We start from the raw sequence: 24,932 nt of genomic DNA, 5'->3' as shown, positions 1-24,932 counted from the left end.
GAGACAGCTACAGGGGGGCTATAAGAGCTCCTCTGACGAGGAGGATTCGGAGAGGGCCCACTCGAAGCAGAAGTTAAAGGTCTCGAGGGGCAAGGAAAGCAGCACCCCGCTTCCAGGTGACGGGAGGCGTCCTGAGGCTCACTCCAACACCCAGTCAAGTGCCGCTGGAGCACTGGAGGGCCCCCCGGAACTTCCAGGCGGGAAGGAGGAAACAGCAAGTCCCCAGCCTGACCCGGAGCCGGACCCTCCTGCCTCCGCACCCCTGGCGGGGGGATGCCACCCGGAAGGCAGCACAGACGGTTTCCTGAGCCCAGAGAGCGTCCAGCAGTTAGCCCGGGCAATGGGCATGAAGGGACAGATGGAGGGGCTGGACCTTGGACCTGGGGAGGGTACTGCGGTCACTGCCCACAATGGGGGTACGAATTGCGAGCATTAATGTGCGCAGCGTCAAGTCAACCGCGAGATGTGTGTCCACGTTGGCCTACCTGACCACCATCAAGGCGGACCTCCTGTTTCTGCAGGAGTGCGGGATACCGCACCTCGGCAGGTACGGGAAATGGTCCGGCGCCTGGACCTGTGGGCCTTCGATCTGGTCGGGGGGTAACGACTGTCGCTCCTCGGGCCTGGCTATTCTGCTGCGGGGGCACAACTTCACCATCTCTCAAGTTCAGGAGGTGGTGGGGGGGCGCCTCCTAGTGGCTGACATCACCTACAGGAATGCTCCCCTGAGGCTGATCAACGTGTACGCCCCAGTGGTACGGAGTGAGCGGTTGGACGTCCTGCAGCGGCTTCCACCCCTGCTGGCTACGTCCAGGCCGGTCATCCTAGGCGGAGACTTCAACTGCATCATTGATGCAGATGGAAGATCCGGCATGGGGACAGCGGGTGGGGGGATTCCACTGGACGTCACGTCCAGATTCCTGATGGGCACGGTGAAGGACGCCAAGCTGCTCGACGTCTTCAGCACCCCTGCAGACGGAGCGCAGCAGAGGTACACCTGGTCGCGGCCAGATGGGTCTATCCGCTCAAGGATAGACTTCCTGTTTGTGTCACGGACGTTCTCCGTCAGATCCACTGGTGTCGAGCCGGTGTTCTTCTCTGACCACTGCCTCCTGTTGGCCGACTGTCACTTACAGGACGACCAGCCGGCCGGCAAGGGGACGTGGAAGCTCAACACGACTCTGTTGACCCCAGAGAACGTCGAGGAGCTTAAGAGGGAGTACACCGGTTGGAGAACCGTGAAACCCCTCTTTGAGTCTCCAGGCGACTGGTGGGAGACGGTGAAGGAGAACATCAAGAGGTTCTTTGTCCTCAAGGGTGTTCAGAAGGCAAGAGAGAGGCGGGGAAAGCTGTCGCGACTCCAGAAAAGGGTGCAGAACCTGCTCCTTCTGCAGTTGATGGGGGTCGATGTCACGGAGGACCTACGCGAGGTGAGGGGCCAGCAAGCCTCGCTCTTCGCCGCGGAGGCCTCCAGGATAATCTTCCGGTCCAGGGTCCGCTCTGTGGAGCAGGACGAGACGTGCTCGCGTTTCTTCTTTCAGAAGGTGCACAAAGAGAGCTCTGTGCTGAGCCGGCTGAAGGAGGACGACGGCTCGGTGACGTCGTCTCGGCCCGACGTTTTGAGGATCAGCAGATCCTTCTATGCCGGACTGTACGACACGAAGCCCACGGACAGCACGGCCTCCGAGTCGTTCCTGTCGTCTATCACGGAGGTCTTAGACGACGGCACGAGGGAGTGGCTGGACCGGCCGATATCCCTGGACGAGCTGGCCAGAGCCCTCATGTCCTTGCAGAGGAATAGGACTCCCGGAAGTGATGGCTTACCGGTCGAGCTGTATTCTGCTCTGTGGGGCCTGGTCGGCCAGGACCTGCTGGAGGTGTACGATAGTGCGCTTCGGGCAGGGGAAATGTGCAAGTCCATGAGGAAGGGCATCATCACCCTCATTTACAAGAGGAAGGGGGAGAGGGAAGAAATTAAGAATTGGCGTCCCATTTCACTTTTGAACGTGGACTACAAAATCCTGGCCAAGGTCATTGCCAACCGGGTCAGGTCTGTCCTGGAGTCGGTGATTCACCCTGACCAAACCTGTGCTGTGCCGGGCAGGAAGATCGCTGAGAGCCTCGCGCTCATCAGGGATACGAGCGCCTACGTACAGGACAGGCGGGTGGACACCTGCCTCGTCAGCCTGGACCAGGAGAAGGCCTTCGACAGGGTCTCTCATGCTTACATGAGGGACGTCCTCTCCAAATTGGGGTTCGGGGAGGGCATCCGCAATTGGATCCGGCTGCTCTACGCCAACATCGTTAGCGCAGTCTCGATCAATGGGTGGGAATCAGACAGTTTTCCTGTTAGATCTGGAGTCAGGCAGGGCTGCCCGCTCTCTCCTGCCTTGTTCGTGTGCTGTGTGGAGCCCTTCGCCGCCTCCATCAGGAAGGACGTGAGCCTGAAGGGCGTGACTATCCCAGGCAGCGGAGGCCTTCAGGTCAAGACCTCCCTGTACATGGATGATGTCGCCGTCTTCTGCACCGATCGTCGGTCGGTGAGTAGGCTGTTGGACATCTGCAGCCAGTTTGAACTGGCCTCGGGTGCCAAAGTCAATAGGGGTAAGAGCGAGGTCATGTTCTTCGGGAACTGGGACGACCGCTCCTTCATCCCCTTCACCGTCAGGACAGACTACCTGAAGGTGCTGGGTGTTTGGTTTGGTGGAGCTGGGGCATGCACTAAGACTTGGGAGGAGCGTATCTCCAAATTTAAGCAGAAGTTGGGCAGGTGGACGCTCCGGTCCCTCTCCATCGCGGGTAAGAACCTGGTTGTCAGGTGCGAGGGGCTTTCGGTACTGTTGTATGTGGCGCAGGCCTGGCCTATTACCTGGACCTGCGCCGCTGCGGTCACCCGGGCCATCTTCCACTTCATTTGGGGGTCGAGGATGGACCGGGTCCGCAGCGATACCATGTACAAAGACCTGGGAAATGGGGGAAAGGGCGTACCGAACGCCACCCTCACCCTGACAGCTACCTTTGTGTGCGGCTGCATCAAGCTGTGCGTAGATCCTCAGTACGCAAACACCAAGTGTCACTACTTACTGAGGTTCTACCTGTCCCCGGTGTTGCGAAGGATGGGCCTGGCCTCGTTGCCGCGGAACGCTCCGAGTAGTTGGACCGTTCCGTACCACCTGTCCTTCGTGGAGAAATTTTTGAAAGGAAACACCTTTGACCACAAGGCCGTCAGGCAGTGGTCAGCACGTAGTATCCTCGGGACCCTTCGGGAAAAGGAGAGGGTGGATCCCGTCGTGTGGTTCCCCATGCAGACTGCCAAAGTCGTTTGGCAGAATGCCTCATCGCCAGAACTTTCAAACAAGCACAAGGACATTGCTTGGCTGGCGGTGAGAGGGGCTCTGCCAGTGAGACCCTTTATGCATGCCCGGAATCTCTGCACCACCGCACGCTGCCCTCGAGGTGGCTGCGGGGGGGACGAGACTGTCGATCACCTCCTACTGGAGTGTGCCTATGCGCAGGAGGTCTGGAGGGGGATGCAGTGGTATTTGTCGAGGTTCGTCCCGAGCAGCTCCGTGACGCGGGACTCCGTGCTCTACGGGCTGTTTCCGGGGGCGCACACCGAGACCAACATCAACTGCGCCTGGAGGACCATCAATGCGGTGAAAGACGCTCTTTGGTCTGCCCGCGACTTGCTGGTCTGCCAGCTGAAAGAACTGACCCCGACCGAGTGTTGCAGACTGGCACACTCCAAGGTCCAGGGCTACGTGCTGAGGGACGCGCTAAAGCTTGGGGCAGCCGCCGCCAAGGCGCGGTGGGGAAAGACCACCGTATGAGCCCCCTCGTCCAGAAAAGGGAAAAGAATCCTATCTGGTAACTGGGCCCAGCTGGCGCCTTCCCCAACTGGTCAGGGGGCCAACTGGGACTGTGCGGGGTGACGACTGCCGGGGCGGTTTCTTTGCTTTGTTTCTTTTTTCTCTGTTTTGTTTTTTTTCCCTTTAGTTGGTGTACGTACCCCCGGGTAACCCGGAGTGGCTTGCATGACTGGGTAGGTGTATAAATGTTTTATTTTTTGTACATTCTATGAATAAAGTATATTTTTTCAAATAAAAAAAAAGGTGATGAAACATCTGAAAACTAGCCTTCCAGCTCAGCGAGCAAATTCACATCCAGTCGCTTAAATGTCACCAATGACTCCGCTTCCACGACTACCACTGGCAAAGTATTCCATGCGCTCACAACTCTCTGGATGAAGAAGCTCCCTCTGACGTCTCCTCTATACCTTCCTCCTAACACCTTAAAACTATGACCCCTCATGGCAGTCAATCCTGATCTGGGGAAAAGTCTCTGGCTATCGACTCTATCCATGCCTCTCATTACCTTATACACCTCGATCAGGTCACCTCTCTTCCTCCTTCTCTCCAGAGAGAAATGTCCAGGCTCGGTCAACCTCTCCTCGTAAGACAAGCCCTCCTGTCCAGGCAGCATCTTGGTAAACCTCCTTTGCACCCGCTCCAAAGCCTCCACATCTTTCCCATAATAGGGCGACCAGAACTGGACACAATATTCCAAGTGTGGTCTCACCAGGGTTTTGCAGAGCTGCAGCATAATCTCGCAGCTCTTAAACTCGATCCCCCTGTTAATGAAAGCCAAAACACAGTGTGCTTTCTTAACAACCTTATCCACTTGGGTGGCAGCTTTGAGGGAGCTATGCACTTGAACGCCAAGATCCTGCTGTTCCTCCACACTGCCGAGAATCCTACCTTTAATCCTATATTCAGCATTTAATTTCAACCTTCCAAAATGCATCGCTTCGCATTTATCCAGGTTGAACTCCATCTGCCATTTCTCAGCCCAGCTCTGCATTCTGTCAATGTCTCGCTGAAGCCTGCAATAGCCCTCGATACTATCAACGGCACCTCCAACCTTTGTGTCATGAGCAAACATACTAACCCACCCCTCAACCTCCTCATCCAAGTCATTTATAAAAACTACAAAGAGCAGAGGCCAAGAACAGAGGCCTAGGGACACCACTCAGCACTGACCCCCAGGCAGAATACTTACCATCTACAACCACTCTCGGCTTCCTGTCAGCCAACCAATTCTGAATCCAGACAGCCAAATCACCCAGTATCCCATACCACCTGACTTTATGAATGAGCCTGTCGTGGGGAACCTTATCAAATGCCTTGCTGAAGTCCATATACACCACATCCACTGCTCGACCCTCATCAACCTGTCACAGGACCTCTTCAAAGAACTCAATAAGATTTGTGAGGCATGACCTGCCCCTCACAAAGCCATGCTGATTCCCTTTAATCATGCTATGCTTTTCCAAATAGTCATAAATCCTATCCCTCAGAATTCTTTCCAAAACCTTGCTGACCACAGACGTAAGACTGACTGGTCTGTAATTTCCAGGGATTTCCCTATTCCTTTCTTGAAAAGAGGAACAACATTTGCCTCCCTCGAATCTTCAGGTGCAACTCCCGTGGAGAGTAAGGAAGCAAAGATCTTCGCCAGCGGCTTAGCAACCTCCTTTCTTGCTTCCCGGAGCAACCTAGGATAAATCTGGTCTGGCCCTGGGGACTTATCAATCTTAATGTTCGCCAAAATTTCCAGCACATCTACTTCCTCAATCTCGATCTGTTCAAGCCTGTTTTCCTGCTCCTCAAAGTTCTAATTCACAACAAGGTCCCTTTCCTTAGTGAAAACCGAAGCAAAAAACCCATTTAGGGCTTCCCCTATCTGCTCAGACTCCATGCACAAGTTCCCTACGCTATCCCTGATCGGGCCTACCTTCTCCCTGATCATTCTCTTATTCCTCACGTATGAGTAAAATGCCTTTGGGTTCTCCCTAATCCTCCTGCCAAGCCTTTCTCATGCCCCCTCCTGGTCCTCTTCAGTCCACTTTTGAGCTCCTTCCGAGCAAGCCTGTAATCCTCTAAAGCTGTGCTAGACCCTTGCTTCCTCCACCTTACGTAAGCTGCCTTTTTCTTTTTGATGAGAAGCACCTCTTTTCCTGTCATCCAAGGCTCCTTAATCTTATCCCGTCTTACCTGTCTCAGACGAACAAATTTATGCATCATTCGCAACAACTGCTCCTTAACAAGTCTCCACATGTCTGTTGTGCCCTTTCTGTGGAACAATTGCTCCCAATCTGTACTTCCCAACTCCTGCCTGATAGCGTCATAGTTTCCTTTTTCCCAGTTAAATATCTTCCCCTGGTAACTGCTCCTTTCCCTTTCCATGGCTATGGTAATTATGTTCTTAACAGTGAGGCATAGAGACTTCACAAACAGGGCAATATCATTTCCTAATGTTCTATCATAGTAGCTGGGCTATAATGTTGATAAATGTGAGGTTACCCACTTTAGTAGCAAAAGTTTGGAAGGCAGATTATTATCTAAATGGCAATAGTTTGGGAAGAGGGGTGTTCAATGAGGCCTGGGTGTCAGTGAAAGTTATCACCCAGGTGCAGCAGTTGGTGAAGAAGGCAATGCAATGTTGACTTCATAGCAAGAAGATTTGAATACACGAGTAGGAATGTCTTGCTGCAATTGTGCAGGGCTTGGGTGAGGCCACATCTGGAATATTGTGTGCAGATTTGGTCTCTTTACCTGAGGAAAGATACTCTAGCTATGGAGGGATTGTATTGAAGGTTCACCTTTATTCCTGGGATGGCAGGACTGATTTATGAAAAGAGATTGGATTACATTATGGTTACAATCATTGGAGTTTAGAAGGATGAGGGGGATCTTATTGAAACCTGTAAAATTCTAAAAGAAATAGACAGGGTAAATGCAGAAAGGCTCCCAAAGGCTGGGAGTCCACAACAAGGGCACAATGTCTAAGGACTCAGATAAGGTGATTTTTTTTTCACCGAGGGAGAGATGATCCAATGGAATTCTCTGCCACAGAAAACAGTCGAGGCTAAAACATTGAATGTTTTCAAGAAGAAGTTAGGTATAGTTTTTAGGGCTAATGGGTATGGGGAGAAAGTGGGAAGAAGGTACTACTTTGGATGACCAGTTATGATCACATTGAAAAGCAGTGCAGGATCAAAGAGCCAAATAGCCAATTCCTGCCCCTATTTTCTTTGTTTCTTTGTTTCTAAAGTAAAGGAGCTCTGAAATGCAGAAATGTATGTTGCACAGAAAAATTGCCCATGCTAAATGGGGGGAGCTGGAATCCTGGCCGTATGCAATTTTGATAATGTTCTCCCATTACTGAAAGGCAACCTTCTATATCATAGACCATGTCCTTGCACACTTACAGTTCAGTGTATGAATGTGACAGCTCTACACACTGTCTTCCCCTTCTATTGATAGCTACGGAACGTGCTTCAGAAATGTCAAGTCCAAGTGGCCTTTTTAAGTTAGTCTGTGCTTATATTTAATTAGGTGATGCAACAAGGAGGCAATTGGTGCAAACAATATAATGGATCCTGATTGCTCAAGGCCCAAATTTGTGACGTGATTTTTTGGAAAATGAATGACCTGCCAATGAAGAGCAAGCTGATGCTCGAGGCATGGCAATACTGAATCAATAGATGTGTGAGGAATCTAATTGCCCTAGCAGGGCTTCAAAATCAAGTAATTGTAATTTTTTTAATTGTAACCCCCAAAAAGAGGAACACCAGCTCTACATACTGTGGCAGCCATTATGTATCATTGGGTGCAGTTCACATTGGACCAAAGGTGGCAATGTTTCAGTTTGTTCTTGTAGGTGCTGCTTGAGCTGCAGGACTGCTTTCCTCATGTCCCACCCTAACCACCAATGCCACCCATGACAATTCTCATTCTTGGTTCTTCTTGTCCCTTCCTGTTCTCTATGAGATCCCAACATTTTATCCAGAATTGCCTATTACACTGTAATCAGTGCTGGTTTCCCTCAAGACTTAAGGGCTTTCCCCCAAAATAGACCATTATTTGGCAAGCCCTGACATCTCCCCGGTATGGGAAAGGTATTGTTAAACTTGAAAGAGTGCAGAAAAGACTTATGACGACGTTGCCAGGATTGGAGGGTTTGAGCTACAGGGAGAAGCTGAATAGGGCCTGGCTATTTTTCCTGGCGTGTTAGAGGACGGGTCCCCTTTGACTTTGAGATGTGGCCATTTGGTTGACACACATGAAATGTGTTTGTCATATAACCTGCTGGTACATGCTGTAGATGTGATACTGATGTGGTACAGTGCTCCAACCATGACAAGCTACCTGTCTTTCTCTCTGCGCCAAAAAGTAATGCAAAATGCAAAGGCTGGCGGTCTCCAAGTAAGCAGAAAGCTAGTGAACACTAAGTTAGGAGACATAAGGCGTATCCCGTTTAGATGCAAGCGCATCCTTGCAGCAAAGCAACCTGGCAAAACACGTAAGCCACAGGTATCCCAGAGCTCCGGAGTCAAGTTCAGAAGGGCTGAGGTTATGGGAGCTTGGGACTCGGAGCAGGAAATCAGAGAAAAACATCTGCCTATCTATACACCTCACAAGATCAATCAGCAGCTGCCACACCTCTCCCTGCACCCCTCAAGCCTTCTGTGCTCTAAGGAAAACAACGCAGTCTCTCTTCGTGGCTGAAGCCTTTTGAAAGGTGAAAACAAGACAGTAAAGACAAACTGTCAATAGAAACATGTCAATGGATTAATACAGACGGCTTGGAAGAAAAGTTGTGCTTATTACCCAAACGGTCTAATAAGATTGATTCATTACCTAATACAAATTGAAGTCACACATTCAATATCTTCAATCTTGCAGCATTTCTTAGATTTTGAACACTTACAGATTCCCACAGGATGTGATGGTAAGAGCACAGGAGATAGTTCGCTGATCAATTATTGATTGAAGTCCTGCTCCTACCTCTGGGAACAACACTACAAACATTCAGCACAAATTCATTCACACTCAATTGCATTCCTTTAATAGCCTGGTACAGTAATGTCCTTCCATTAACTTTTACCAAGCTCTGTTGAAGACTAGGATGTTCTATCAGGCCCAATGTAATCAGAGCAGTGTGTGAGTTGGGGTGTGGATCCTAATAACAAGCTGTCAGAGTGTGCTTTGACAGCTGGGTTTGACATTTGTGCATGCCATACAGATTTAATAGCCTGAAACTGCACACTGGAATGAAATATGAGAACTACGCATAGAAAACAGAGTGCTAGCCTCAGGATAAGACACTATTTATGTGCTGTTTTAATCTTTTTTGTCCGAGTATTTAATGACCCAAAATGAATGAAAAAGTGGGGAAAAAAAAACAATTAGCTTTCCTACTTTGCTCTCTACTGGTTTGCAAACTCAGTCTTGCGGACTGGCCGCTGGTCCGATCTGGATCTTACTGGTTGCTTTATTGTAACATTACTTCAATGTGTGGGATTGATGTTTTTAATTGATCAAGGGATGTGGGCATCACTGGTTAGCCCAGCATTTACTGCTCATCCCTGCATGCCTTGAGTAGGTGGTACTTTCCTGCCCCACTGCAGTCGATTTGTCCATAAGTAGACCACATTGCTGTTACAAAGGGAGGGAGTTCCAGGATTTTGACCCGGCAGCACTGAAGCTGCAGCAATGTATTTACAAGTCAGGATGGTGTGTGACTTGGAGGGGAACTTGTAGGTGGAGGGTGTTCCTATACAATTGCTGTTCTTGTCCTTCTAGGTTAGAGGGTGGGGAACCTCAGAACTGTGAGTATAATCCAGCCTGTTACTAGATTTAACCTAACCTCGATGACTCATGACAAAATCCTGGGGCAGAACAATGCTTCAAAAGAGCATTTAAGGTCAGAGAGGGGAAACAGCAGTACTGCACAATGTGTTGTGGGGGGAGGTGGTCTTACTACTGTTGCTGCTCCATTCATGGTTGGATCCCAGCTGGGATTAGTTGCCCTAGGCATGACAGAAATGGATTGCTTTGCCTTTGATCTGATCCAGTTAATTCTATACCACTCCTTCATCCAACGGTCCCTGCAGCTGAGCACTGTGAAGTAATATCTAGCAATAACTTCATTGTTGAAGCCAACAATCTACCCAAGAACTTTCAACTCAGAGATTTAGAGTTGTCAGTGACCTGAAAGTCAAGTACAATAAGTTGCTTCTGCTGGGATCGTACACATTCCATGTAGGTTCTACTAACTTTCCAAATTCAAGGAGGCACAATCTAAGAATGGCATCACTGTATAGAATGACAAAGGACTATTTGTGTTCCAGAGTAACAGGCATTAACAACAACAGTTGCAAGTAGCAACATCTTCATTGCCAACATTTAGAAGAAGACCCAGCCATTACAGCAGCCGAGTAAAAAGTTTCAGTTTTCTCTTAAAATTTAAATGAAGCCGTGTGTGGCCCTTGACTGATTTTGACTGTGGGTCCCAAAAGGAGAAGGAATCCCTACCCCTGTTCTAGGTTGCTGAGGCTGAGGTTTTGAAAGGTACTGTCAATGAAACCATAGTGAGTTACCGGTGAGTCATTGATTCACGTAAACATCTCCAAATTGTCATTTCCAGAATGCTATACTGTTGCAGTTTGCATTTTCATTTCAAGGTACATCAGAAGTTTAAAAGTTATTCTGACCAAAGACAAGTAATGTCAAGACCTGGATAAATGAAGAGAAAAACTATATCTTAATATTTGAAAATATTATTGGCATATATTGTATTGGAATAGATATTAGGAAATGTTCTTTGCCTAAGGCCAGCCATTTACACTTCTATCTGCAGGGTTTCTTATCAGATGGGTGAGTCACGCTAAATATACCAGAGATGCCAACACTCGAACCCTGACTGGAGATTGGAGCAGCCTGACACATAATGCCAGGAAGTGTTTTTCATTTAGGGTTTATCTTTCTGAAGACATAAGATGAAGTGTAAAATCTCCAGTTTCTTTATTTATGGAACGGACATATACATGTTAATTCTTGAAATGTGCATCCAACAAGACAAAAATATAATGTGATAAACACCCTGATTATTAGGTACAATAATACTGAAAGCATTGACAAATGAGCCAAATCATGTCATACCTAACTGTTGTTTATATTGAGTTATGCTGAGGATGAAATTCTTGATGTTAATTAAGTTATCTCCGTAAGAGTAGAATCTTTACAATAATCTTTTCAATCTTCTTTTCAGTTTGCATGCATTTTTCTTTAAATAAGTAATTAACAATACTTTCCTGGATGTGAGTTTGCTCGCTGAGCTGGAAGGTTAGTTTTCAGACGTTTCGTCACCATTCTAGGTAACATCATCAGTGCGCCTCCGACGAAGTTTCGTCGGAGGCTCACTGATGAGGTTACCTAGAATGGTGACGAAACGTCTGAAAACTAACCTTCCAGCTCAGCGAGCAAACTCACATCCAGAACCTCAACCTGAGCTACAAATCTTCTCAAAACTCACTAATACTTTCCTTTTTGCTTGACAACACAATTAACATATGAAACTTTCTTTTAGGCAGCCCACTTCTGTGGACAGTAATATAAACTATCCAATTTGTCATGTGCTTTTCTTAATGTCACAGCATTATCTCTGGCTCAATGAGAAGAAAAAGCCAGCAAAGGGAAACAGAGAAAATCAATCCAACCGTAAAATAATTAACCTAGTGCATAATCAATTCATCATTATGATCAGTGATGGTAATTCAATGCATCAATTTGTGATTCCAAGTTTTTGACTTCTGCTAACATATACTGTCATGGCTGGAGTCTAATTTCACAAAGACTGAGTTTGGTACTGTGGCAATAAGGATCTTTGTCATATAAATTCGCTACTGGCTACTTGGGAACACTGCTGCTTGAAAAGAGTCAGCCATGGGCCGGTAGTAACATGGGCTCTAAATCAGAGTGTTTTGTTGTTCAACAGACATCTCACAGATTTGAGATCAGAGTCTGGGCCAATCTCCTAATGCAATGCTAAAGCATTGTTGCACTTTTGGAGGTTCTATCTTTGAAATGAAATGTTAAACAGAGGTTCTCTTAACTAAGTGTTAGAGTTGTGTTGGTATTAATTGGAAGAGAAGTATCATAGAATCATACAGTACAGAAGATGCCCTTCAGCCTATCAAACCTGTACTGCCATGACAAGCTACACTAGTCCCACTTTCCTGCCTTGAATGTCATGACATTTGAAGTGCCCATCCAAGTACTTTTTAAAGGCTGTGATATTTTCCACCTCAACTACTTTCCCAGGCAGTGCATCCCAGACTCACACATCTCCCTGGGTGAAAAAGGATTTCCTCAAATCCCCTCTAAATCTCCTGTCTTTCACTTTCAAATTATGCCTCTCGTTATTGAGTCTTCAACTGAGTCTGCCTTCTATTTACCCTATCCATGCTCTTCAAAATTTTGGACACTTCTATTAGGCTTCCCCTAACCCTCTCTAATCTAAAGAAAACAACATAAGCTTATGCTGCCTCCCATCATAGCAGAAATTCTCCATCCCAGGCAATACCCTAATGAATCTATTTTTCACACCCTCCAGTGTACCACATCTTTCCTATAGTGCAGTGACCAGAACTGCACACTGTTCTCCAGCTGTGGTCTAACCAAAGTTCTGTACAGCTCCAACATGACCTCCCAGCTTGAATAATCTATGCCACAATTGATAAAGGCAGGCATTCCGTATACCTTTTAAACTACTCTATTAACCAGTCATGCCAATTTCAGGGGATCTTTGGACAAGTGCCCCAAGATCCCTCTGTTCCCCTGGGTTTCGTAGTGCCTCACCATTCATTGAGTTCTCCCTTGTCTTGTTCCTTCTTCAAAAGTGCATCACCTTATTCATTGGGGTTAAATTTCACTTGTTATTGATCTGCCCATCTAACCAAACCATTTATGTTCTCCTGTAACCTAACACCTTCCTCCTCACTGGCAACCACCCAGCCAATCTTCATGTCATCTGCAAACTCACATATCATCCCTCCCATATTCTCATCGACACCATTTATTAGTATCACAAACAATAAGAGATTCAGCATGGCAGCTTGGTTCTTTTGGACAATATTTTACTGTTAATTAACATTACTAACAAAAAATCTGGTCATTATCACCTTTTATTTCCAATTTAACTGTTGTGTCACCCATATTTAAAAAAAGGTGACCACACTTTCTTGGCTGGGAAATGCTTTGGTTTATGCTGATATCATGAATAGAGGGTTTTTTTTAGAACTTGTTTTGTTATAGCACTTTAATAAAAATAAAGTGACCAGACTTCATAAACCTTGCATATTTGAAGCTCTCAGACTGCTTAACAATGTGCCAATAACGGTATGGCTCAAATATAATTAAAACAGAAGCGTGCCTCACCTTAGTCAAAATGACAATGGAGCCAGAAATCTAGAATCATAGAGTTCCTAAAATGTGGAAGCAGGTCATTCGGCCCATTGAGCGAATATCAACCTTCCAAAACAGCTTTCCACCCAGACCTACTCCCATACACTATCCTGTAACCCTGCATTTCCCACGGCTAATCCAACTAATCTTCACATCCCTGAACAATTTAGCATGGCAAATCCCCAAACCCGAGCATCCTTGGAACATGAGAGGAAACCACACCACCCATAGCAGTTTTAAGGAAGGAGTCCCAAGATTTTGATCCAGCAGTTGTGAAAGAATGCTATCATTCCATGTCAGGATGGATATAGTGTAACTGGGAAAATTTCAGGTGATGGTGCATCTCAACCCTCTTGAGTCTGCTTCCTTTATCTTTTTGGATAGTAGAAATCATGGGTTTGGGTGGTACTTCAAAGGAGGCATCTTCTAAATCAACAGCACCTTCCAACCCATAAATTCTATCATCCCAAAAATGAAGTAGAAATGTGCCGCAGTAACTACTCCTCTGAAAGCACCTTTCAAAGCCACGCATTCTGATACCTTGGGCAACAAATGCATGGGTTCACCGCCATCCGCAGGCTAACCTCCACAGCTCCATTGTTGATGTTGGGTCATTATCTTAGAACTCAATTCCTAACAGTCCTTGCATTCTAAAGACTGCAGGAGCAAACCCACCACCACATTGCCCAGAGCTATTAGGTTAGGACAATAAATACTGACCTACACAGTAATGCCCACATCTGATGAACAATTAATAAAACCTATTTTACTTTTTAACTTAACTCATGTTGTTCAAAGCAGTGGACGCTTGTGACTTTATTTATTAGTAAGGAATTCATCTACCTTACCGGTCCCTAAACAAATCAGAACTAACCTTGGGGATCTAGTTTGTGATCATAACAAAACTTTACAGCATGTAAGCTCATTATTATTTAATTTCACTTAATATTTCACATTAAGGAGTTAAACAATTAATCTGTATTCAACTGTGTAACATTTCAGAAAGGTTTAGTAATTTGACTGTCTGGCTCATTTACAGTACTAATGATTCATTGTCCAATGGTTTACTTATGTTACAAATATAGTATATAGCAATGCTGTTATTTTCTGTAATTTAACAGCAGCACAACTAAGCACCGCAAATATTGGCTATTTTTCGACATTCATAAATCATTGGTTAACAATTGATGAATTTTGCAAGTCAGTTAGAACTGGAAGAAATAATGGGAACTGCAGATGCTGGAGAATCCAAGATAATAAAGTGTGAAGCTGGATGAACACAGCAGGCCAAGCAGCATCTCAGGAGCACAAAAGCTGATGTTTCGAGCCTAGACCCTTCATCAGAGAGGGGGATGGGGTGAGGGTTCTGGAATAAGTAGGGAGAGAGGGGGAGGCAGACCGAAGATGGAGAGAAAAGAAGATAGGTGGAGAGGAGAGTATAGGTGGGGAGGTAGGGAGGGGATAGGTCAGTCCAGGGAAGACGGACAGGTCAAGGAGGTGGGATGAGGTTAGTAGGTGGGAAATGGAGGTGCGGCTTGGGGTGGGAGGAAGGGATGGGTGAGACAAAGAACAGGTTAGAGAGGCAGAAACAGGCTGGGCTGGTTTTGGGATGCAGTGGGGGGAGGGGACGAACTGGGCTGGTTTTGGGATGCGGTGGGGGTAGGGGAGATTTTGAAGCTGGTGAAGTCCACATTGATACCATTGGGCTGCAGGGTTCCCAAGCAGAATATGAGTTGCTGTTCCTGCAACCTTCGGGTGGTATCATTGTGGCACTGCAGAGGCCCATGATGGACATGTCGTCTAAAGAATGGGAGGGGGAGTTGAAATGGTTCGCGACTGGGAGGTGCAGTTGTTTATTGCGAACCGAGTGGAGGTGTTCTGCAAAGCGGTCCCCAAGCCTCCGCTTGGTTTCCCTAGTGTAGAGGAAGCCACACCAGGTACAATGGATACAGTATACCACTTTGGCAGATGTGCAGGTGAACCTCTGCTTAATATGGAAAGTCATCTTGGGGCCTGGGATAGGGGTGAGGGAGGAGGTGTGGGGGCAAGTGTAGCACTTCCTGCGGTTGCAGGGGAAGGTGCCGGGTGTGGTGGGGTTGGAGGGCAGTGTGGAGCGAACAAGGGAGTCACAGAGAGAGTGGTCTCTCCGGAGAGCAGACAAGGGTGGGGATGGAAAAATGCCTTCGGTGGTGGGGTCGGATTGTAGATGGCGGAAGTGTCGGAGGATGATGCGTTGTTTCCAGAGGTTGGTGGGGTGGTGTGTGAGAACGAGGGGGATCCTCTTTGAGCGGTTGTGGCTAGGGCGGGGTGTGAGAGATGTGTTGCGGGAAATGCGGGAGACGTGGTCAAGGGCGTTCTCGACCACTGTGGGGGGAAAGTTGCGGTCCTTGAAGAACTTGGACATCTGGGATGTGCGGGAGTGGAATGCCTCATCGTGGGAGCAGATGCGGCGGAGGAATTGAGAATAGGGGATGGAATTTTTGCAGGTGGGTGGGTGGGAGGAGGTGTATTCTATGTAGCTGTGGGAGTCGGTGGGCTTGAAATGAACATCAGTTACAAGCTGGTTGCCTGAGATGGAGACTGAGAGGTCCAGGAAGGTGAGGGATGTGTTGGAGTTGGCCCAGGTGAAATTGAGGTTGAGGTGGAAGGTGTTGGTGAAGTGGATGAACTGTTCGAGCTCCTCTGGGGAGCAAGAGGTGGCGCCGATACAGTCATCAATGTAACGGAGGAAGAGGTGGGGTTTGGGGTCTGTGTAGGTGCGGAAGAGTTAGAACTGGAAGCCATTTTTCAACGAGAGCAGCTATCGGCCCCCCTATATTCAAATTGGGTAAGCTAATCTGTTTATTCAGGTCTGTCAATAAATAAACAGGAGACAATATAAAGAGATCAATAAGAATTAAACCTTTTTGCTGCATACTTTTGCAAGAGTCAGTGAGTCTTTAGCTAGGATGATGCAAGAAATGAGCAGAAACCTGATCCGTTTTAACTAATTCAACTGATCATATCTTTTTAAATTCCTCAGTTTCAAGGGAATGGGCCAAGTTTGAAAAATCCTTGGTTTTTGTGGACTCAACCAATCCATTATCAGTGGTATGGCTCATATCATATTCACTGTCACATCAATATTGATAGAAGAATATGGGAGTGTCTGACAATGGGTGATAAAACTGGTAAGACTGAAGAAATTAAGGTTGTGGTTGATTTTTAGTAACAGGGCCTCACTTAGTTGACATTTCACTGACTCTCAACCAAGACCCAGCCAAACTGACTACCTGCCCTGCTTATAATTACACTGTACTCTGGGCACTATTTCTTAGGGAATCTTTTACTTGTTGATCACTTATTAAATTTTCACTATTATATATCATCAGGTCTAAAATAGCCTGAACCCCCCTACATGGATCCACAATGCATTGTTTTAGGACAGGGTCCCAAACACATGCTATGAAATCTTCCTCGTGGCTGGTTCTGCAAATTTGTATTTTCTCAATCTACATGAAGATTAAAGTTACCTGCGAATAACATACTGCTATGTTTACACACCCTCATTGTCTCCTTGTCCAATAAAATGGCTACTGTAAGGTGGGTTATAGACCACTCTTTTCGGTATCTTCTTTCCCTTGTTGTTTATTTCTTCCACCCAAATAGATTCTATATCTTCCATTCCAAAATCATGTCTTGCTTAATTACTTATCCCATCTTGTACTGACAAAGCTTTCCCACCCTCCATCCCTTGCTGCCCATTCTTTCAAGATTTAATTCCCAGTTTTGATCTCCTTGTTATCAGACCGCATTTAAGATCATACCCATTGACCTCTATTTGTTATGTTAATTAATTTATTTTGTTCAAAATACTAAGTGCATTTAGGTAAATAGCCATTAAATTTTGCCTTTTGTTTGCCATTTCCCCCCACTTTGATCTGCTCTATTTACATATGTACGGTTTATCCTGTCCTGTTCCATCAGGATATTGTTACTTGAGTAGCTGGCTCTGTAATGCTACAATCCTCTTGCTTTGAATACCTACATATCCCCTCTCCCAAACCATCCCCTCTAATTCATTTAAAGCCATCTCAATAGCCCTAGTTATTCAATTCACCAGGACAGATCTCAGCAAAGTTCATATGGAACCCGTGCTACTAGAATGGCTATCTTTGACCCCAGCACTAGTACCAGCATTCCATGAACTGGAACACATTCCTCACACACCAGTCTTTGATCCATGCACCAAACTCTTTGACTTAATTTGCTCCATGCCAGCTTGTCAGTGGCTCAGATCCTGACTTATTACCTTGGAGTAAAACAAAGAACTGCACATGCTGTAAATCTAGAAAAGAACACAGAAACTGCTGTAGAAACTCATCAGGCCTGGCAGTATTTGTAGAGAGAAAGCAGGGTTAACATTTCAAGTCCAGTTCTGGAAAAAGGGGTCACTGGACTCGAAACAATTCAAAACTCTGTGGAGAAACAGCAGAGTTAATGTTTTGAATCCAGTGATTTTTTTGCAGAACTGGATTCGAAATGTTAACTCTGCTTTCACTCTACAAATACTGCCAGACCTGCTGAGTTTCTCAAGCAATTTCTATTTTCATTACCTTGGAGGTTTGTTTTGTAATTTGACACCCAACAGTTCAAACTCTTGCAGCAGAACCTCCTTTTTATTCTTGTCAATGTCAATGAATTAAGATGCATTGCAGTGCTCTTCAATGCCATATTGACAGAAGATACAGCAAAACTTCTTCGTCGGAATCAATACAGTTGCCTTAGTGTTTTACCAGGCAGCACGTGACACTCACCGCTCGTGGCAGATTTGACCCTGCATTTTAACAATGAGAACAACTTGTCCTTATAATAATTTAATGTAATAAATCATTCCAAGGAACAACAAAGTAGTCAAACAAGATTGGAAACCACATAAGATGATATAATTACAGGCATATAACCAAACACTTGCTGAAAGAGCTGGGTTTACAAGTACAAAATTAAACAAGGAGACAGGGTTTAGGGGAAGAATTCCATAGCTAACAACATAGACAGCTAAAGTCATAACCAACAAGGTTGGGATGAAAGGAACTGAAAATGCAGAAGAGACCAGAATTGAAAGAACACAGCTCCAACAGACTGCAGCTCTGGAGGAAGTTACAGAGAAAGTGAGAGATGAGGTCATTGGAGGGGTTCAAGCACAACTTCTAAACAGTCAAACATATTGCTGTACAACTTTGGTTTGTCCAAAGTATTAGCTTCGATGCAGCGCAAGGAAGATAATTGCACAATGTATCTTTCTGTCAAAATATGTTCATCCGTGAACAGACTTCAAAATAACAAGCTTTTAAGCAGACAACCTTTTTTTTTCACATTTGCAGTACTACTGAGGCCCCAGAGAGTGTACGAGTTTACATTCTGCTTGGCGAGATTTGCTATTTTAGGTCAGTACTGGTGTGGCAGGCATTTAGCAGATGGTGCTGTCAGAGAATGTATGCACTGCCTTCCTAGCCCAAAATAAACATCTGCTGTAGCTGAAGCCAGTGACATGAAAAAAGAGCAGACACCATATGAAAACCAGTACTCATCCTTTGTGCCTTCAGCAAGTGCACACTCGAGCCACATTTTAATCAAGTGCAGCACTTTTTTTCTGCCCTGATTTTGCTTTAGGGAAGTTTTGAGTGGATACTGAGTCTCCTGACTGATGAGGGATGTTTCACTTTAAGTGGTGATAAGATGATAATGAGCAGTTGTATCATCTGTGACCTGAGACCAAACTAGTTGTTAAATTGCAAACTGTAGTCTGTGGTTTGGGATTTGGGTCTTGAATGTGATGCTTAAGTCTTCAGTTGAGTTCTATTTGGCGGGACTTGCAGCTAAATTGGTTGTATTTTGGAAACAGAGAGTCTTTCTCGTGGATGCAAGCGTTACCCTGAGACCTTAACGTTAATGAATGTTCACTGTTAAAATGTTTTGCTTTTTAGTGGAAACCTATGAGTTTAATCCTGAGCAGTGTAGTGAACTGTGAAGCCTGATTTTGTGGGTAATGTCACAGTTTATCCCGGTCCAGCTTTTAGAAGTTGCCACAATGATATAAATATGTTCCCCTTGTACCAGTTCCACTGATTTCCTTGAGTCCAAACTAACGATTTGCTGATATAAAAACCAAGGGGTAGGACACAATTTAGAACTTAATCTGCGCCATAGACCATGGAAGCCCTTCAGATATAGTCATCATGTGGATAAAAATAGGAATAGGCTGCAGCTGGGATAGAGAGATGGAGCTGACACACCATTTCCTAAAAATCAAGCCTGATTAGACTGACATTAAACCTGCTGTCTTATGAGCAGCAGTGAGGAGAACACACACCACCCCAACTATACCTTTCAAAAATTGTTAAAAGAAAAATTGTTGACAGACCCTAGATTCAAGAATGAAGGGTCTCAAGTCCCGCTCTTGGTCTCCATGTGATTAAACAAACCAATTCTCATCTTTGGGCACATTGGGCAAAAGATCCCACAATGCAATGGGATCTGGAATGAAGGATTTGCTTTCTTTTCTTTCCTCTTCTGCTGCTGTCCTACATCATTATGATGTCGTGTCTCAAGCATGTTGCTGCTTGATAGACAAGCTGTCACCATTTTGAATATATCGGATCTGGCTTCCACCAGTCAATAACTTCGATGTTATCACACTTCAAGCAGAACATCAGAGCGTCTTTTCTCAAACCAGGGAATCCCGGTTATCTGACGGTTAAGAAAACATGCCCTGGTATCATCTGGATATGGTATCGAGTCAATTGAAAGTGATTTTTCAGGAGGTTTCATAGAATCCCTACAGTGTGGAAACAGGCCCTTCAGCCCAACAAATCCACACCAAACCTCACAGCATCCCACCCAGATCCATCCCCTATAACCCACCTCATCTACACCTCGCTGACCACTATGAGCGATTTAGCATGGCCAATCCACCTAGCCTGCACATCTTTGGGCTGTGAGAGGAAACTGGAGCACCCGAAGGAAACCCACGCAGACACGGGGAGAATGTGCAAACTCCACACAGACAGTCACTTGAGGGTGGAATTGAGCCCAGGTCCCTGATGCTGTGAGGCTGCTGAGCCACTAGCCACCCCAAGGTTTGTTTAACTGGTCGTGGAGTTGGTTTCAAGAAGGACACAAGCATTGTATGCAACTGTCCTCCCATCACAACCAGAGTTTGTGACAGAGAGTTTGCTACTAAAATTTCTTTAGCACTCTTCTGAGTCACTGATACAAAGTCTATGTCCTATCTGTGACTAAACCGGCTGTTTGCTCATTTTCCATTTCTGAAACCTCCAGCAGGACGCCACCAACAAACACCAAAACCCTCCCTCCCTTGTCAGCATTCTGACATGACACCCTAATCCTCTCCTCTGTTACCCCTAACACTTCTCCACTCCCTCATGGCATCCTTCCATGCATTCTCAGAAAGTGTAATACTTGCCCTTTAACTTCCTCACTCCTCCCTGTCGAAGACCCCAGACGCACCTTCTGGATGAAGTAGAATTTTACTTGTGCTTTTTTCATTCCAGTCTACTGCACTCACTGTTCACAATGGTGTTTCCTTTACATTGGCCAGGCAAAATGCAGGCTAGGTAACCACTTTGTGGAACACCCCCACTCTGTCCATAGGAATGACACTGAGTTTCTGGTTGTTTGCCATTTCAATAAAGCATCTTGCTCTCAGGCTAATATTTTTATCCTGGGCCTGCCACAATGTTGCAAGAAGCACAATACAACATCAAAGAACAAAGGTTGGCTCAGTGGTTAGCACTGCGGCCTCACAGCACCAGGGACCTGGGTTCTGTCTGTGTGGAGTTTGCACATTCTCCCTGCGTCTGCATGCATTTCCTTCAGTGCTCTGGAGTCCAAAGTCCAAAAATGTGTCAGTTAGTGGATTAGCCAAGGTAAATTGCCCCATAGTGTCCAGGGATGTGTGGGCTTAGGTGAATTTGTCATGGGAAATGTAGGGTTTTGGGGTTGGTGTGGGTCTCGGTGGGACCGTCTTCAGAGGTTCGGTTGAGACTTAATGGGTCAAATGGCCTCATAGGGATTCTATGATCTTTAACCTACTGCCCATCTCAGGCTAATTTCTTCAGGATTTCCTACTCACTTTGAGACTTCCTGTTCAAAACCCCTGTTTCCACCATTCTCCACCATTCAGGTCAATAGTTGCACCATGAAGTAGAAAAGCAAGGAAGAAATGCCAGTCTTTCATAAATCACCACACTTTAGAAATAATGTCAAAACTGACAATGGCATAAGGGAATTTTCTAGATTGGCAGCGCAGTTGAGGGGTTTAGCTGTGGAACGGCTGCAAAAGCTGTAATTATTCTCTTCTTAACAGAGAAGGATAAATGAGATTTAGAGAGGTGATGAAAAGCTATGTGAGGCTTCAATGGATGAGATAGAGGGAACCTTTTTTTTCACCACAGATGGACAATGATTTCAATAATTGGCAAAAACAATCCAGAAACAAGTTGAGGAGGTTTTCAAGAATTTCTTACCTGATTGGATGCTGGGAGCAAACTTGCAAGATTGATTGGAAAATTATTGAAAAACAATTAATTGTATAGCTCTGGGGATCAAGATTGGGATTAATAGCTTGTTCTTTCAGAGGCTAGTCATGACACAGTGGGTCAAATGGCCATCTTCTGTGGGGTAGGATCCCACTTGTAATAGGATGTGGCTGGTTTGGAGGGTTTTCTAATGAAGAGAGGTTAGATAAACTTGGATTGTTTTCACCAGAAAGGCGGAAGCTGAGGGGTGATCTGATAAAGGTCTGCAAAATTATGAGAAGCATAGATAGGGCGGGTGGTTAGTGGCTTTTTCCCAGGGCAGAAAGGTAAACTACAAGAGGGCAAAGATTCAGACTGAGATGGGGAAAGTTTAGGGGAGAAGTTCAGGGAAAATGTTTCACACAGAGGGTGGTGGTGCTTGGAATGCACAACCAGCGGAGCTGGTGGAAACAGTCACGTTGGCAATGCGTACAGCGTATCTTGATAGACACATGACTGGAGGGCGAACCAAAGGGATAAATGCCACACATGTGTAATAAGTAGAGGATCTAAACACAGATTAGAACTGGTGCAGGTTTGGTGGGCCGGCAGGCCTGTTCCTGTGCTGTATTGAATTGCATTGTATTGTGTAGACAAGAGAAACTCATCCTATGTCTTCTCCCATCACCACCCCACACCCCCATCTGAGACCAAGAAGCCATTACAAAGTAAACTGTGCTGTACCTGCTCATTTGAATAGAGCTTTTCTGTGTCTGCTGTCAAACATACAGAACAGAAGGAAGCCATTCGATCCACTGTATATTTGCCTGCTCTGTGAAAACCCATTCCCCTGCTCTTCACTCAGAGCAGCGTGAGCCTTTTCCTTTCAACTAAAAGTCAAATCCCATGAAAAGGTTAGACTTGCCTGCTTCCACAAACCTTTCAGCCAATGAACTGAAGATCATAAGAACTCCCTGGGTGAAAAGGAATTTTCATCCCACATGGTCTTTTTAGCCAACAATTGTATGTCAGTGTTCCCTGATTACCAATTCTTGTGGCAGTGGAAGTAGGTTCTTCCTGGTTACTCTACCGAAATCCCTCATAACTTTGAACATGTGTATGCCTTTGATACAGTGCAATGAGATGTCACTAGACAGATGTCCGAAATGAGGAGCCATTCTTTGTGGAGAGGTAGAGACATATTCCCGGATTTCAGAAATTTTCAGAGGTCATGCCATCAAAATATATAATATTTCTAGGAAGCTCGGCAAGGTAAAAACTGGGATCATTTTTTCTGCTGGCTGGGAAGTCATAGTGTGAAATTAAGAGGTCGACCAATTAGAATGGAGGTGTGGAGGAGGAACTGAAAGTGTTGTGAGACACTGTGTACCACTATAGATACTCAGTCACTGATTCCTTTCAAGCCAAAAACTGACAGATCTTTGGATGCTGAGGGCAGCAAATTCAAGAGTTATAGGGACAATGTAGGAAGGTGATTTTGTCAAACATGGGAGCAAGCCTGAGGGGCCTAGTGGTTAATCTCAATTTCTAAAATTTAGCAATCTATTAAAATTGCAGAGAAATTAATAGTTTTCACATGTCCGTCATGGCATTCAACAAAACATTTGAGAATATTTCATTTGAGGATGAATTTAATAACATAGTAGTCAGAACAATATGGACCATGGTGAGAGATGTGGCAGTATATTGGGAGAAATCCACCCTAGCCTATCTTGGCATTGGGATAACTTACTGCGACCTTTAGCTGAGCAAATGGCACTGTGGCTCACTGCTGCCTCAAAGTGCCAGGGATTCTGGTTCAATTCCTACCTTGAGTGACTATCAGTGTGGAGTTTGCAGATTCTCATTGTGTTTCTGTGAGTTTCCTCTGGGTGCTCTCATTTCCTCCCACAGGCCCAAGGCATGGACATTACATGGATTAGCCGTGGGAAATGCAGGATTACAGAGGTAGGGTAGGGGTGTGAATCTGGGTAGAATTCTATTTGGACAGTCAATGTGGCCTTGTTGAGCCAAATGACCTGTTTCCAGGATTCTGTGAGTAAGATAAGATTCTTGCTAGCCAATAATAAATTGCCTATGCAGGGGTTTTATTGCTTTTTAACAACCTGTTTAACTGCACATTTCACCTCATTAAAGTACAGCTTTGTACCATTCACTGCAATCAAGTTAGGCACTGAGAGATGTCCCCACGGTCGTCAGAGAGGGTACCTGACACATTCAGCTCACTATTTTCTCCAAAGGACCTCCATGTTGGACAACAGGCACAAACACCCAAAGGCATACTCCATGGTCCCCAGCCACAAGTGTCCCACCTGCACAGATATTAGCATCTGACATGTGCCAACCTCTAAGAACACTCCCGGCCCATCTCCAAACCACTTACAGGACGTTTCTGCATTTCAATGCAACACCTCAGGAAACAAAGGCAAGTGTCATTGTACTGCTGCTGCGAAAACACTGAGTGCTCAGGGGCACAATCCTATCTCACAGATTGGACCAGGCTGCATCTTTGCCTGCCTCCTTGCTGCCTCAGTTCCCATCTATTTTTAGCCTGCCTGGATTCTCACAGCATTTCTGCCTTTCCTTGCCTTTTGCACCTTGCCTCTCAGCCAGTGAAACCAGGCTATTAGAATTTTTGCACTGTAGTATGTCACAGATACTAAGCCAGGAGCTTGTCATGGTTGTCAGTGGGCCTCAGTCAAGTCAAGAGAGATAGCCTTCTCACACAGTGACACAAAGGAGGCCTCTGAAACCAGTCCACGGGCTTGGACCCATCAGTCAACCACTTGACAGATAGTCGGAACTGCAGATGCTGGAGAATCTGAGATAAGGTGTAGAGCTGGACAAACACAGAAGGCTAAGCAGCATCAGAGGAGTGGAAAGGCTGACGTTTTGGGCCTAGGCCCTACTTCAAAAAAATTTTTTTCTGAAGAAGTGTCTAGGCCCGTCACGTCAGCCTTCCTGCTTCTCTGATGCTGCTTGGCCTGCTGTGTTCGTCCAGCTCTACACCTTGTTGTCTCTTTAGTCAGCCACTTGAGGAATTTAGACTCAGGATCCTCTCCACACAAGGAGTGAGGGGTGA

This window comes from Stegostoma tigrinum, chromosome 2 (assembly GCF_030684315.1).
Source record: "Stegostoma tigrinum isolate sSteTig4 chromosome 2, sSteTig4.hap1, whole genome shotgun sequence".
NCBI classification, from domain to species: Eukaryota; Metazoa; Chordata; class Chondrichthyes; order Orectolobiformes; family Stegostomatidae; genus Stegostoma; species Stegostoma tigrinum.
The sequence above is the reverse complement of the archived record's forward strand: the minus strand, read 5'-3'. Positions refer to the sequence as shown.